The sequence below is a fragment of the Arachis ipaensis genome, chromosome B05 (genome assembly GCF_000816755.2).
Source record: "Arachis ipaensis cultivar K30076 chromosome B05, Araip1.1, whole genome shotgun sequence".
In the NCBI taxonomy this organism is placed as follows: domain Eukaryota; kingdom Viridiplantae; phylum Streptophyta; class Magnoliopsida; order Fabales; family Fabaceae; genus Arachis; species Arachis ipaensis.
In genome coordinates this window covers 140,824,402-140,836,623 of record NC_029789.2, presented here as the reverse complement: position 1 = coordinate 140,836,623, position 12,222 = coordinate 140,824,402, and the positions used below count along the sequence as shown (strand labels likewise).

Genomic DNA, 12,222 nt, shown 5'->3' with positions numbered 1-12,222 from the left:
GTTACATCTACCATACTCAAATAGTTAATTCAAACAGCGGCATCGTTGAGCTTTTGGCGGTGTATGCGGGAACTTGTGGCGGCATCGGACGGAGTCTGCGGCAGCATCAACGGCACGGTTACGTGAGGGGAAGGAAAGGGTTATATTCGCGGTGAGGCTCCGACGGCGGAGGGGGCGGCTCGGCGCTGCTCCGGGAGGGCCGGACGTCGCTGATCGCGAAAGAGGGATGGCACTGCTTTGGGAAGGGGGACGGCGGTGCTGAGGTTTGGGTTACCTGGTCGCTGGATGGTTGCCGCCAACTATGAGGAGAGAGGGGGACTGAGGCGCAGAGTGGATGTAGGTAGCAGATGGAGAGTGACGGCTCCGTTAGAATTTGGTAGGGACTATATGTAGTGTGAATGAATTTAACTACTAATCCTAATTTTTTAAATTTCAAAATCTAAGTTTAAATAATTATTAACCAAACTAATTATTGAACCGTTTTAGTTATTAGTTTATTAATTTATTGGTTTAATCGATTCGATTATAATTTAATCAAAAAAATCGTTTTATAATAAAATAATAAATAAAATATAAATAAACACACCAAAACTATATGATCTTATCAATTTATAAACTCAAAAAAAATTTTAAAACACTCTTAAAATATATGTTTCCAAGCACTTTTGTCATCATCATCTTCAACTTTACACTCATCACTCAATTAAAAAATTCACAACCCTAATCTTCTATGATTTCTTTTGGAAAAATAAAATCTCATTCAAGAAGGAAATCATAGCTGTAAGTAATTGAGAATATTTGTGAGACTCAGCACCAAGACATAGAACAAGTATACATATAGAGAAGTACCAACAATCCAATTCTCAATTTCATGAATCACCCTAAACTCTGAAATCAATAAATCTAACAACAAAAATTCAAAAATAGCATACTCATAAATTAAAAAACAGCAGCAGCAGGGTTTAGAACAAACATTTAATCACTAACAATACAGAACCTTGTGTATTATTAGTTGATATGATGCAGGGTGCTTTTTTGGATTTTTATTCTCCCCCTCTGAAAATGACAGTTTTCCATACGAAATTGCCCCTAACAATACAGAACCTTGTGTAGAATTCTGCACAAATATTACAAACAGGATTATATATTATCAGTGGTAATATCCAAAAGTTTAACAAAGGATAATATACCTTGGGAAGCTTATCTTTCGGTGGTGGACCCAAATAAAATCCTTCTTTTATACTATCAATAAACAAAAATCAATATGACAACAAAAGAAAACATACAAATGTAGGTAGTTATGAAGGAATAGAAACTCATTCATACCCTGGAAATAAGAATTGACGATTTAAAGGAGCCATTTCCAATCATTGGGCCATCAGGTTGAGAGAAAAAGGATAGCTGAATGATTTCCTGGAAACAGAGACAAGAAAAAAAAATCTATCAACAATTAATCATGCTTCACCCTTCAAGCAATCAGCTTCAACAATTAATCATGCTTCAACAATCAATCATTCAAAGCAGAATTAGTTTCAGCATTATTATTCCTAGGTAGTTCTTGGTTGATACTTTCATCCATACCTAAACATTACCAGCAATCCTCTCAACTCTCAAGTTCACAACAAACAACATCCAAAATTATTCAAAATTATTCACAATTATTCAACAAACAACAAAATCCAGTTCAGTAAACAAACCAAAATCAGTTCAGTTTCAGTAATCAGTAAACAACAATTATTAACCAAAGTTCATAGTTCAATTTAGCAGGATCAGTTGAATCAGTTCACAGAGTTTCACACTACACAGTTCAAAGAAAAATAAAATAGGGAGACAGAATTTCAAAGTTTACAGTTTCGGTGTTCATCATGTGACTGTCACAGAGCTTCACAAAATCAAAGATTCAAAGAAATACTCAATCAAACTCATCAGAAATCAAACAACCATAACTAAAAAAAATATTACCTGGAACTCTGGAAGCTCGAAAGCACCTTCAAGGCTTCAACAGAACATGCAATAGGGAGAGTGGGGGACAGCAAAGGGACGACGGTAAGAGTGAGGCATTCTCAGTTCTCGACGGTGAGAGTGAGGCGTTCTCAGTTCTCGACGGCTGCTGCGGTGGCTCGACGGCGGTGACTCGACGGCGGTGGCTAGACCCGTGTGAGAGTGAGGCGTTCTCAGTTCTCGACGGTTGTTGTGGTGGCTCGACGGCGGTGGCTCGACCCGTGTGAAAGTGAGGCACTGAGGCGTTCTCACCTCTGAGGCAGCTTCAGTGAAGCTCGATGAATGAGAACTGAGAAGGAAATTAGGGATTTGGTAATTGATTTAGCCATTTAGGGTTTCAGAACCTTGGAAACGGCAGCGTTTTGTTGATAGCCAAAAAACCGGTCGGGTCACGGTTTGGTTCGACCGACCGGTTACCAGCCGGTTCACCGGTTCAATTCCGGTTTTTAGATTTTGCGGTTATGTTGATTGACCGAATCGTTTTTGGGTCCATTCACGGTTCGACCGGTTCGACTGGCCGATTCGAACCGGTTTTCAGAACATTGTGCAGGATATCGGTAGTCAATTGTGGGATGTATCTTTTGGTATACCCGTTAGGGAGCTAATGAGAAATCTTGACAATGTGTACAATGGGATGGTTATTTAATCTAATAGAGATAAATAATAAATTCAAAAATTCTTATTCAATTATTTCACATCAAATTTTAAATTCCCCAATTCAAATTTTAAATTTTTAAAAAATCCAATTAGTTATTTTAAAAAAATAATAATCTGAAATCCTAATTTACTAAAGCATTTCACTCCAATACTCTCTTCTTTTTCAACTGGCAGCCACCCCACTTTCATCAATAATCATCCTATTTCACCGTTCCTTTTTGGCTTGCCACACTCCACTCACCCTTAGTAAAATTAATCATCCACTTAAGGATAAAAATAATCATCCTCATACTTAATGAATTGAACATCTAACATATTTTAATTATGAGAAGTGATAGGAGGCCAGCAATTTTTGTAATTTGTAGCCATCAATGATGTTTTTAATGGTGTGAGATTTCATCCAATGGTGTAGGATTACTCATTTTTCTTTTGCTGGTTACATGCTGGCCAAAATTTAATAAAGTTGCTGGCCCCTTAGACTTTTTCTTTAATTATATATAACTAAACCCAATCCAATCAAAATAATCATCTACATAAAAATTAAAATAACCATCTGCATACCTGTTAAAATGACCATCCTAAATTGACCATTAAAATAGAAGAAGAAGATGAATAAACAGAAGAAACAACTATGATCATCCAACAATTTAATTTTTATTAAAATAAAAAATGTATAATTTGACACATGAGTCTTATAATTTGATGTAACCATAAAACTGGAGAAACAAAAAATAGAAAAAAAAAAGAAGCTTGGACAGATAAGGAGATACGAGTGAGAATCAAAAGTAAGCAATTGAATATTTGATTTGATATTGTCTTCAAGCACGCGTACGTTACATCTACCATACTCACACGGTTAATTTAAACAGCGGCATCGTTGAGCTTTTGACGGCATATGTGAGAACCCGTGACGGCATCGGCTGGAGTCTATGGCAACGTCGCGACATGGCTACGTGAGGAAAAGGAAAAGGGTTATATTCGCGGTGAGGCTCCGACAGCAGAGGGGGCAGTGCGGCACTGCTCCGGGAGGGCGGGACGTCGCTGACCGCGAAAGGGGGATGGTGCTGCTTCAGGAAGGGGGACGGCGGTGCTGAGGTTTGGGTTACCTAGTTTTCGGATGGTTGTCGCTGATGAGGAGAGAGGGGATTGTGAGGCGCAGAGTGGGTGTCGGTAGCAGATGGAGGATGACGACTCTGCTTGGATTTGGTGTAGGAACTATATGTAGTGTGAATGAATTTAAGTATTTAACTATTAATCCTAATTTTTTAAATTTTAAAATCTAAATTTAAATAATTATTAAATAATTAATTAAAAATCTGATTTTTTATTTTTAAAATGAGTCCCGCTAGGGAGCCAATGGGGTATTTATACAATGTGTACAATAGGCTGTTTATTTAGCCTAATATAAATTAAAAATAAAAATTACCCATGAAATAATAAATTTAAAAACTCTTATTCAGTTATTTCACATCAAATTTCAAATTTCAAATTCTCCAATTTTAATTTTTAAATTTTTAAAAAATCCAGTTAGTTATTTCCAAAAAATAACCATTTGAAATCCTCCAATACTCTCTTCTTTTTCAACCGGCGGCCACCCCACCTTCATCAATAATCATCCCATTTCACCGCCGCTACTTGGCTTGCCACACGCCACTCACCCTTAATAAAAATAACCATCCACTTAAGGATTAATGTAACAGCCCAGATCACCCGCTAGCACGATATTGTCCGCTTTGACACACAAGGCCTCACGGTTTTGCCTTTGACGATAGGGATGCTAGCCGAAACCCCCCCACACTCACTCGTCAAAACGCGTCATGCTAGGGAGAGGTATCCACACCCTTATAAGGCATGCTTCGTTCCCCTCCCCAACGATGTGGGACCTTACATTCCACCCCCCTAGGGGAGCCCAGCGCCCTCGCTGGCACATCGATTTAGGTTTCGGCTCTGATACCATCTGTAACAGCCCAGACCACCCGCTAGCACGATATTGTCCGCTTTGGCACACAAAGCCTCACGGTTTTGCCTTTGACGATAGGGATGATAGCCGAAGCCCCCCACACTCACTCGTCAAAACGCGTCATGCTAGGGAGAGGTATCCACACCCTTATAAGGCATGCTTCGTTCCCCGCTCCAACCGATGTGGGACCTTACAATTAAAATAATCATCCGCATACCTAATGAATTGAACATCTAACATATTTTAATTATATATAACTAAACTTAATCCAATCAAAATAATCATCTACATAAAAATAAAATAACCATCCGCATACCTACTAAAATAACCATCCTAAATTGACCATTAAAATAGAAGAAGAAGATGAATAAACAGAAGAAACTATTATTGTGGTGAAACATAATTTTGAAGGACTAGTCATGACCAAAGCGGCACTGTTGTGAAGTATAGGGCTCAAATCATGAAAGAAGCTAACCATGCTTGGATCCGAAGAAGAAGAAGACCATGGTAGTATCATCGGTGAGAAGAGGCTTGAAGGAATGGGAGAAAATGAAGCCAGTTCGGAAGAGAGGCACGAAAATAGCGGCAGCAACATTAGGTTGAGCGTCGGAGGGCGAGGCGCATCGGGCTGACCGGTGGAGGTGAGGATGGTGTCGGTGGGAGGATGCGGCGGCCTTGGTATTGCCGGTGAGAAATTCAGTGACGCGAGGTGAGAACCGAAGAAGATAACGGTGAGTTTTGGACGTGTATTAGAGGTGACGGTAAGATTAGAAATAACCATATATAGTGTGAATGGATTTAAATACTAATTTTAATTTTCAAATTTTCAAATTTAAAATTAAATAATTAATTAATGATCTAATTTTTAATTTTAATTTTATCTTTTTTTAATTTATTGTACATATTATACACAATTAATATTGATTCCCAATACTTTCTCTTTTAAAATACTTTTTTTTTTAACTTATTATACACATTATACACTAAAAATCTAAAACTATTGGCTCTCCGTACTTTTTCAAGCAATAATAGCTTGCAATATGATTGAAAAGTATGGACCTACACTTAGACTCCGTTTGGTTGATGTATATGATGAGACATAGACACAAAGACATAGACATGGACATAAAATATTTGTGTCTATGTATTGTGTTTAGTAAAAATAAAGAACAAGACACACATATTTTAAAAAGACTGAATTACCCTTCATTCTACCACAAATTTTACTATTATTACTGTACATCCATTATCCCAAACACTACATGTCATCACCATTGAATTTTTATTTCTTTTAATATTTTTTATTTCTTCTAATATCATCTTAAATTATCATTCAAATATTAAATAAATATTTTTTTTGAAAAAAATAAAAAACTAAAGCTCAAAATTTATCAAAGATTAATGAAAATTTAAATAAATAAAAAATTAAATGTACAATTTTTTTTTGAAGAAAATAGAAAGATAAATTTAATTATAAAATCTAAAAGAGGAAGAGAAAAAAGAAAGGTTTTGGGAGATAAGAGGATAAATTTTAAAATTTTAATAAGGGTAAAAGAGTAAAAAAATTAGTGTCTCACAAGTTGTGTCTTAATGTCTCACCAAATTGGAGGTACACAAATTTAATGTCTCTGTGTCTATCCATGTCTTCCTGTGTCCTTCGAAAATCTGTGTCTCACCAAACCAAACAGCAGACATGTATCACCGTATACCACTGTGTCTATATCTCAGTGTCTATGTCTCTTAAACCAAACGCTGCCTTAAGAAATAGCACATGAGTTTGTGAAGGCTTCAAAGGTAATAACTTTGTGTACTATCTAATACGTTATATAAATTTAAAGTTTTTTTTAAAAAAAAATTACGTTATATATAAATTTTTGAAATATTAGTTTTATGATTTTATTGACAACTTCTTAATATATCCATTCACTTAGCATATATCTTAGTTAGAAATAATAATTTTTACTGACATAAGCTTTTGATTTAATTTGAAGGTTCGTGAAAACCATTCCGGTGATTTTTTGTCAATGCATAGACACATCTCAAAAGGGGCATGGACATTCTCAATTCTTGATCAAGGTTGGCAAGTCTCTGATTGCACAGCGGAAGGACTAAAGGTTCACCCCGTATTCTATCAAATAAATCTGATGATGTTTATCTTTTTTTTTTTTTTCAACTCTCATAATATATGTACACTAGATATAATGTCCACATTTAGTTTTTGGTGTCATATAATGTTCAAATTTGCTACTGAATTTGTCATCCTATTTTTATCTATATATAGGTTGCTCTCATATTGTCCAAAATGCCAACTGATTTGGTTGGGGTAAAAATGGAAACACGGATATGATGACGTGAATGTTATTCTCTCTCTACAAGTATGGGTCCCCCCAAACTTCATGTTGTTTTTATTTATTTTTAACTATATTTTGGATTCAAGTAAAAATACGTGAATTTATATTGTAAAATTTTATAATTTCAGTTCATACTAATAATTAAATACTCATAACTTTAGTTTTATTAGAATTTCTGGTTGAACAAAAAATATTTAGAACTTCTCTCATTATTAATAATTTCAATAAATTCCTTAACTACTACTCAAATCTTTTATACCTCGTTCAAGAGTAAATAACTATTTTGATTTTTGTCAATTCATAGCTCTAATAAAAACTAAATGACAAAGTAACCCGGCTTAACGATTTGGTATTAATTAGTCATTAAGCATGAAGAAATAGAAAATTTATATGGAAAAAAGAGGTTCTTTTTATTTCTAATAATAATGAATCCGTGGATTTAATTAAAAAATAGTTTTATAATCTGAGCAATCATACTAAAAGAGAGTATTTATTAGCAAATTCCACATTTTACTGGCAAAATAATCATAAAAATGTCAGTTTTATTATGGTTTTAAAATAACTATTAAAAAATAGGCAAGTGTGTATTTTTCTATAAGAATGTGTATGTGTAAAATAAGCGTACATCTTTCTATACTTTTTAATGGTTGTCAATGGCAATCATCCAAACTAACCATAAAAATAACATTTTCTTTAATACTGAAATTTGATTCTCACAAGTCCTTTGATCTCAACTACAGAGTAATAATGGCGGTTTCTCTATTTGGGAGCCTCAGAGAGCCTACCGATGGCTGGAGGTAAAAAAACATTGGAAGGCATTTTTTGGTGGCAAGATTAATTAAGGACTTTCTTATTAGTTGTGTAACACAATTCTAATTACTGCATAAATTCAATCCAACAGAATTCTTTGAAAGCGTTCTCGTTGAAACTGAGTAAGATTTAAACTTGATAAATACGTTTTAAAAATGCTATATATACAAAAAAATTAGTAATATTTATTTGAATATAAATATATATATATTGTTTAATTTATTTTTAATCTGTATTATGTATTTCAATATGTATTATATAAATAACTAATTTGATAACTAATTTTTTGTATATATATATATATATATATATAGCATAGTTGAATAAATTTGGAGTTAAAAAATAAAAATTAATTAATATTAAATAACTAAAAATTGATTCTTATTCTTTCTGATTAACAATATATTGTGAACTAGGTATGTGGAGTGCACATCATCAATAGTACAAGGGTTGGTCACATTTAGAGAGCTATACACAAATCACAGAAGAAAAGAAATAGATCACTCCATTTCTAAGGCAATCCGTTACATTGAAAATGCACAAAATCTAGACGGTTCATGGTATTGTATTTTTCTTTTGCTAATAACTTCTGTTAATTGAGGTGAATGAGTTATAACTCAAATAACATAATCTTTTTATTTTCATCTAAGAGGTTGTGTGTTTAAGTTTTCTTATTTTTGGTAAAAAAAAAAAATTTACTAATTGAGAACTTAGATCAGTTTTGATGAGAACAAAAATCGCTTAACAATAAATTAATTAAAAACCAAAAAAAATTAATAAGTTATAAATTACAGCTTCTCAAAAAATATGTTTTTTTTTTATTTTTTTAGTGCTTTTACTTTTACTATTATAAATTTGTCAAACACGCTAAAAAATAAAAAAAGATATTTTTTCATTGAAAAAAAATTTTTTTTTAATCAAAATAATAACACCCAAACAAGCACTTAATCTTTATTAAATTTTTAAACTCTTAATTTTACTTGTTCGATAACCGATTGGATTTTGAGAACTTATTCAAAGTTTATAGTAAAAGGGACTAAGGATTCGATGGTTCTAGAATGTTTGGATCATTAAATGGTCCCATAACAAAACATGTTTTTTAAGTTTTTTTAACAATTGCTAAATAGTCCTTTTCTAATTTTAATTACAAATTAACCCCGTATATTTTATTTAATTATAAAAATTATTTTTTATTTTATAAATTATTATTTTATCATTCATCTATTATGTTCATTAACAATCAAAATAAAAAACAATAACGAATTAGATCTTTCATTAATCATAATAAATTTTTTGGCCATTCCAATCGATTAAAAGTTTATATTTGATCCGTGACGTTCGTCCAGTGCTGTGAAATCGTGTTTCTTTGAAAATCAATCAATTGGATTATCAAAACAATCGATTGAATTCCAGGTTCCATAACTCAATCGATTGGACTACAGGTTATCACAAAACAATAGATTGAAAATTGTAAGGCAGCATGATTTTCGCAAAAATCAATCGATTGAATGATGACTAAAATGTTGATTTTTTAAAATTCAATCGATTGCTTATACTATCCAATCGATTGAATGCTCCAAAGCAACTTGAGGTCTCATAACTGCTAAATAGTCCATATTTAATTTTAATTATAAATTAATTTTTTATATATTATTTAATTATAAAATTTATTTTTTTATAAATTATTATTTTATCATTCATCTATCATGTTTATTAATAATAAAAAATGAATTAGATCTTCTATTAATCATAATAAATATTTTAGCAATCCTAGTCAATTAGAATTTTATTGTTGATGTGAAATCGTGTTTCTTGTTAATTCAATCAATTAGACATAAAACATAATCAACTGAATTTTAAGTTTTCAAAATTTAATCCATTGAAATTCAAATTTAATATGGATTCGATCTGCGGCCAGTTTTCCGAAATCGCTTCGTACATATCCTGGACATTTTCTCCAGCGTTTTCTTGCACTTTGCAACCATTTTCGGGCATCCAAACAGCATCATGGCGCCGTCTCTAGTGACCTCAGCGAAGGAAGTCTCCGCGATCCGTTTCTCTGGCGCGTTGGGTGCTGAGATGGAAACTTAAACGAATACTAGTGGTTTATTCAAAGAAGCAATGGTCCATGATGTGGTCTGTTATTAACACTGAGTGCGGTGTTTATGGCAAGTGTGGAGTGTTTGCAAGTTGCGACACTAAAACTTCACCTATCTGCACTTGTTTGAGAGGGTATGTTCCAAGGAATTCAGAGGAGTGGAACAAACAAAACTGGAGCAGCGGCTGTGTTAGGAAGACACCTCTGCAGTGTATCCTCTCACCTGTAGTGTATTTTTATTGTGTATCAATTTCAATCGATTGAATTTTGGGAAAATCAGTAATTCAATCCATTGTGTTTTATGTCCAATCGATTGAATTATCAAAAAACACGATTTCACCACCAGCATTTGTAGAGGTAACGAATCAAGAATAAAATTCTAATGGATTAGGATTGTTAAAATATTTAGAGAAAAGGACAAATAGGTCCCTGACCTTTTGTCCCGCGAACATTTTCGTCTTTGACCATTGAAAAATACTTTTAAGTCCCTAACCTTCACAAAACTTGGACGGATCAGTCCTTGATGGAGACATTTGGACGGATCAGTCCCTGACGGAGGCATTTAGACGGAGGGACTGATCCGTCCAAGTTTTGTGAAGGTCAGGGACTTTATTTCGTTGTTGTTTTTATTTTTTATTATTAATAAACATAATAAATAAATAATAAAATAATAATTTATAAAATAAAAAAATACGTTTTATAAATAAATAAAATATATGGATTTAATTTGTAGTTAAAATTAGAAAAAAACTATTTAACAGTTATTAAAAAACTTTAAAAATATGTTTTATTCTGGGACATTTAATGCTCTAAACGTTCTGAGACCATCGAATTCTTAGCCGTAAAAAGGATATATCAACTAATTAACGGTGATACAGGTATGGTTGTTGGGGGGATTTGCTATACATATGGCACATGGTTTGCTGTAGAGGCACTAAAAGCTGTTGGAAAGAACTACCATAACAGTGCTTCGTTTCGCAAAGCATGTGAATTTTTGTTGTCAAAACAACTTCCTAATGGTGGTTGGGGTGAAAGTTACTTGTCATGCCCAAACAAGGTCGATATTACTTTCCTTTTGCTCTGAATTGTGCACCATGCTAAAATAAAGTGAAGAATTTGGTTACATAGTTCTACTCACATTATATGTTAATTTTCTTCTCAAACAGGTGTACAAAAATACAGAAGATCACCGCATAAATATAGTTCAAACTTCATGGGCTTTATTGGCACTTATTAACGCAGGGCAGGTTGGTACCCGAAACCAAAAATAACCTAATATATGTGTGTGTGTGTGTTTAATATTTTGTTAAGGGCTTTGAAGGCTAAGTTATGTAAAATATTTTATGACTAAAAAAAATGGTTTTGTAAATATTTAATAAACGTTACATTAAAATATGAAATGACAAATATATCGAATCAATAATATTTTTAAGGTAGCAGATATTGTGAATTGAAGGTAGTGGTAATCAATTTTCGTCTTTTTATTTCTTAATTGGTATACAAATAACTAAAATAACAAATATTATGAATACAGGAGATGATATAAAACATGATCGACAGTATATGTGATGGTACTGTATTAAAATTTAAAACGAGAGAATGAAGTTCCTTTTTCTCCCATTTCTTTATTTTATGTTATGAGAGAATGAAGATTTTTAGATGCAAAATATGTATATTGCTTGTGCTAGTTACTTCAGTTTTGGTTAAGGCTGAGATTGATCCTACACCCATACACAAAGGAATAAAGTTAATAATTAATTCACAAATGGAAGATGGAGACTTTCCTCAACCGGTAATTACTCCATAAATCAATTTTCTTAGCACTTGGTAAATGATGTGTGTGTTTCTGTCATCAGTATAATTTTAATAATTTCCGATCCAATTATTTAAAAAAAATTACAGGATGCCACAGGAATGTTTTATAGGAACTGTACCATCAACTATGCATCATATCGAAACATCTTTCCAATATGGGCTTTGGGAGAGTTTTGCATGCATGAACAACTACATCTATATAATAATTTAATTACCAAAGTTATCAAATTCTCGAATTTACTTCTACACGTTTCTAAGTTACTTTTATAATAATAATATGGTTGCTTGTGTACAATATGTAAAAGGTGTTTCGTATTTCGTATGTATTTGTTTGACTTTGATACAAGTTGTCTTTCTTCAATCATCGTACTTGCTCTGTAATAAACAATAATCTAAGCAAAATTTATATGAATATTTTATTTCTTACTGTATTTGATTGTCTCCAATGAATATTATAATCCTTGGTCGTGCTTTAATTAGTTAACCTACTTTTATTTTTTTGGTCAGAATTAGTAATCCTGCTCCTGCTT

At 32.8% G+C, this 12,222-nt stretch overlaps 1 long non-coding RNA gene and 1 pseudogene across 1 annotated transcript; one reads left to right on the top strand and one right to left on the bottom strand.

Moving 5' to 3' along the window:
- Nucleotides 629-2,370, bottom strand: LOC110262621. Its single transcript, XR_002347497.1, has 4 exons — nt 1,963-2,370; nt 1,327-1,413; nt 1,191-1,242; nt 629-1,117 (listed from the first exon to the last, which is right to left on the bottom strand). It is a non-coding gene; the product is annotated as an uncharacterized LOC110262621 (long non-coding RNA).
- LOC107641334 lies at nt 5,095-12,020 on the top strand (annotated as a pseudogene).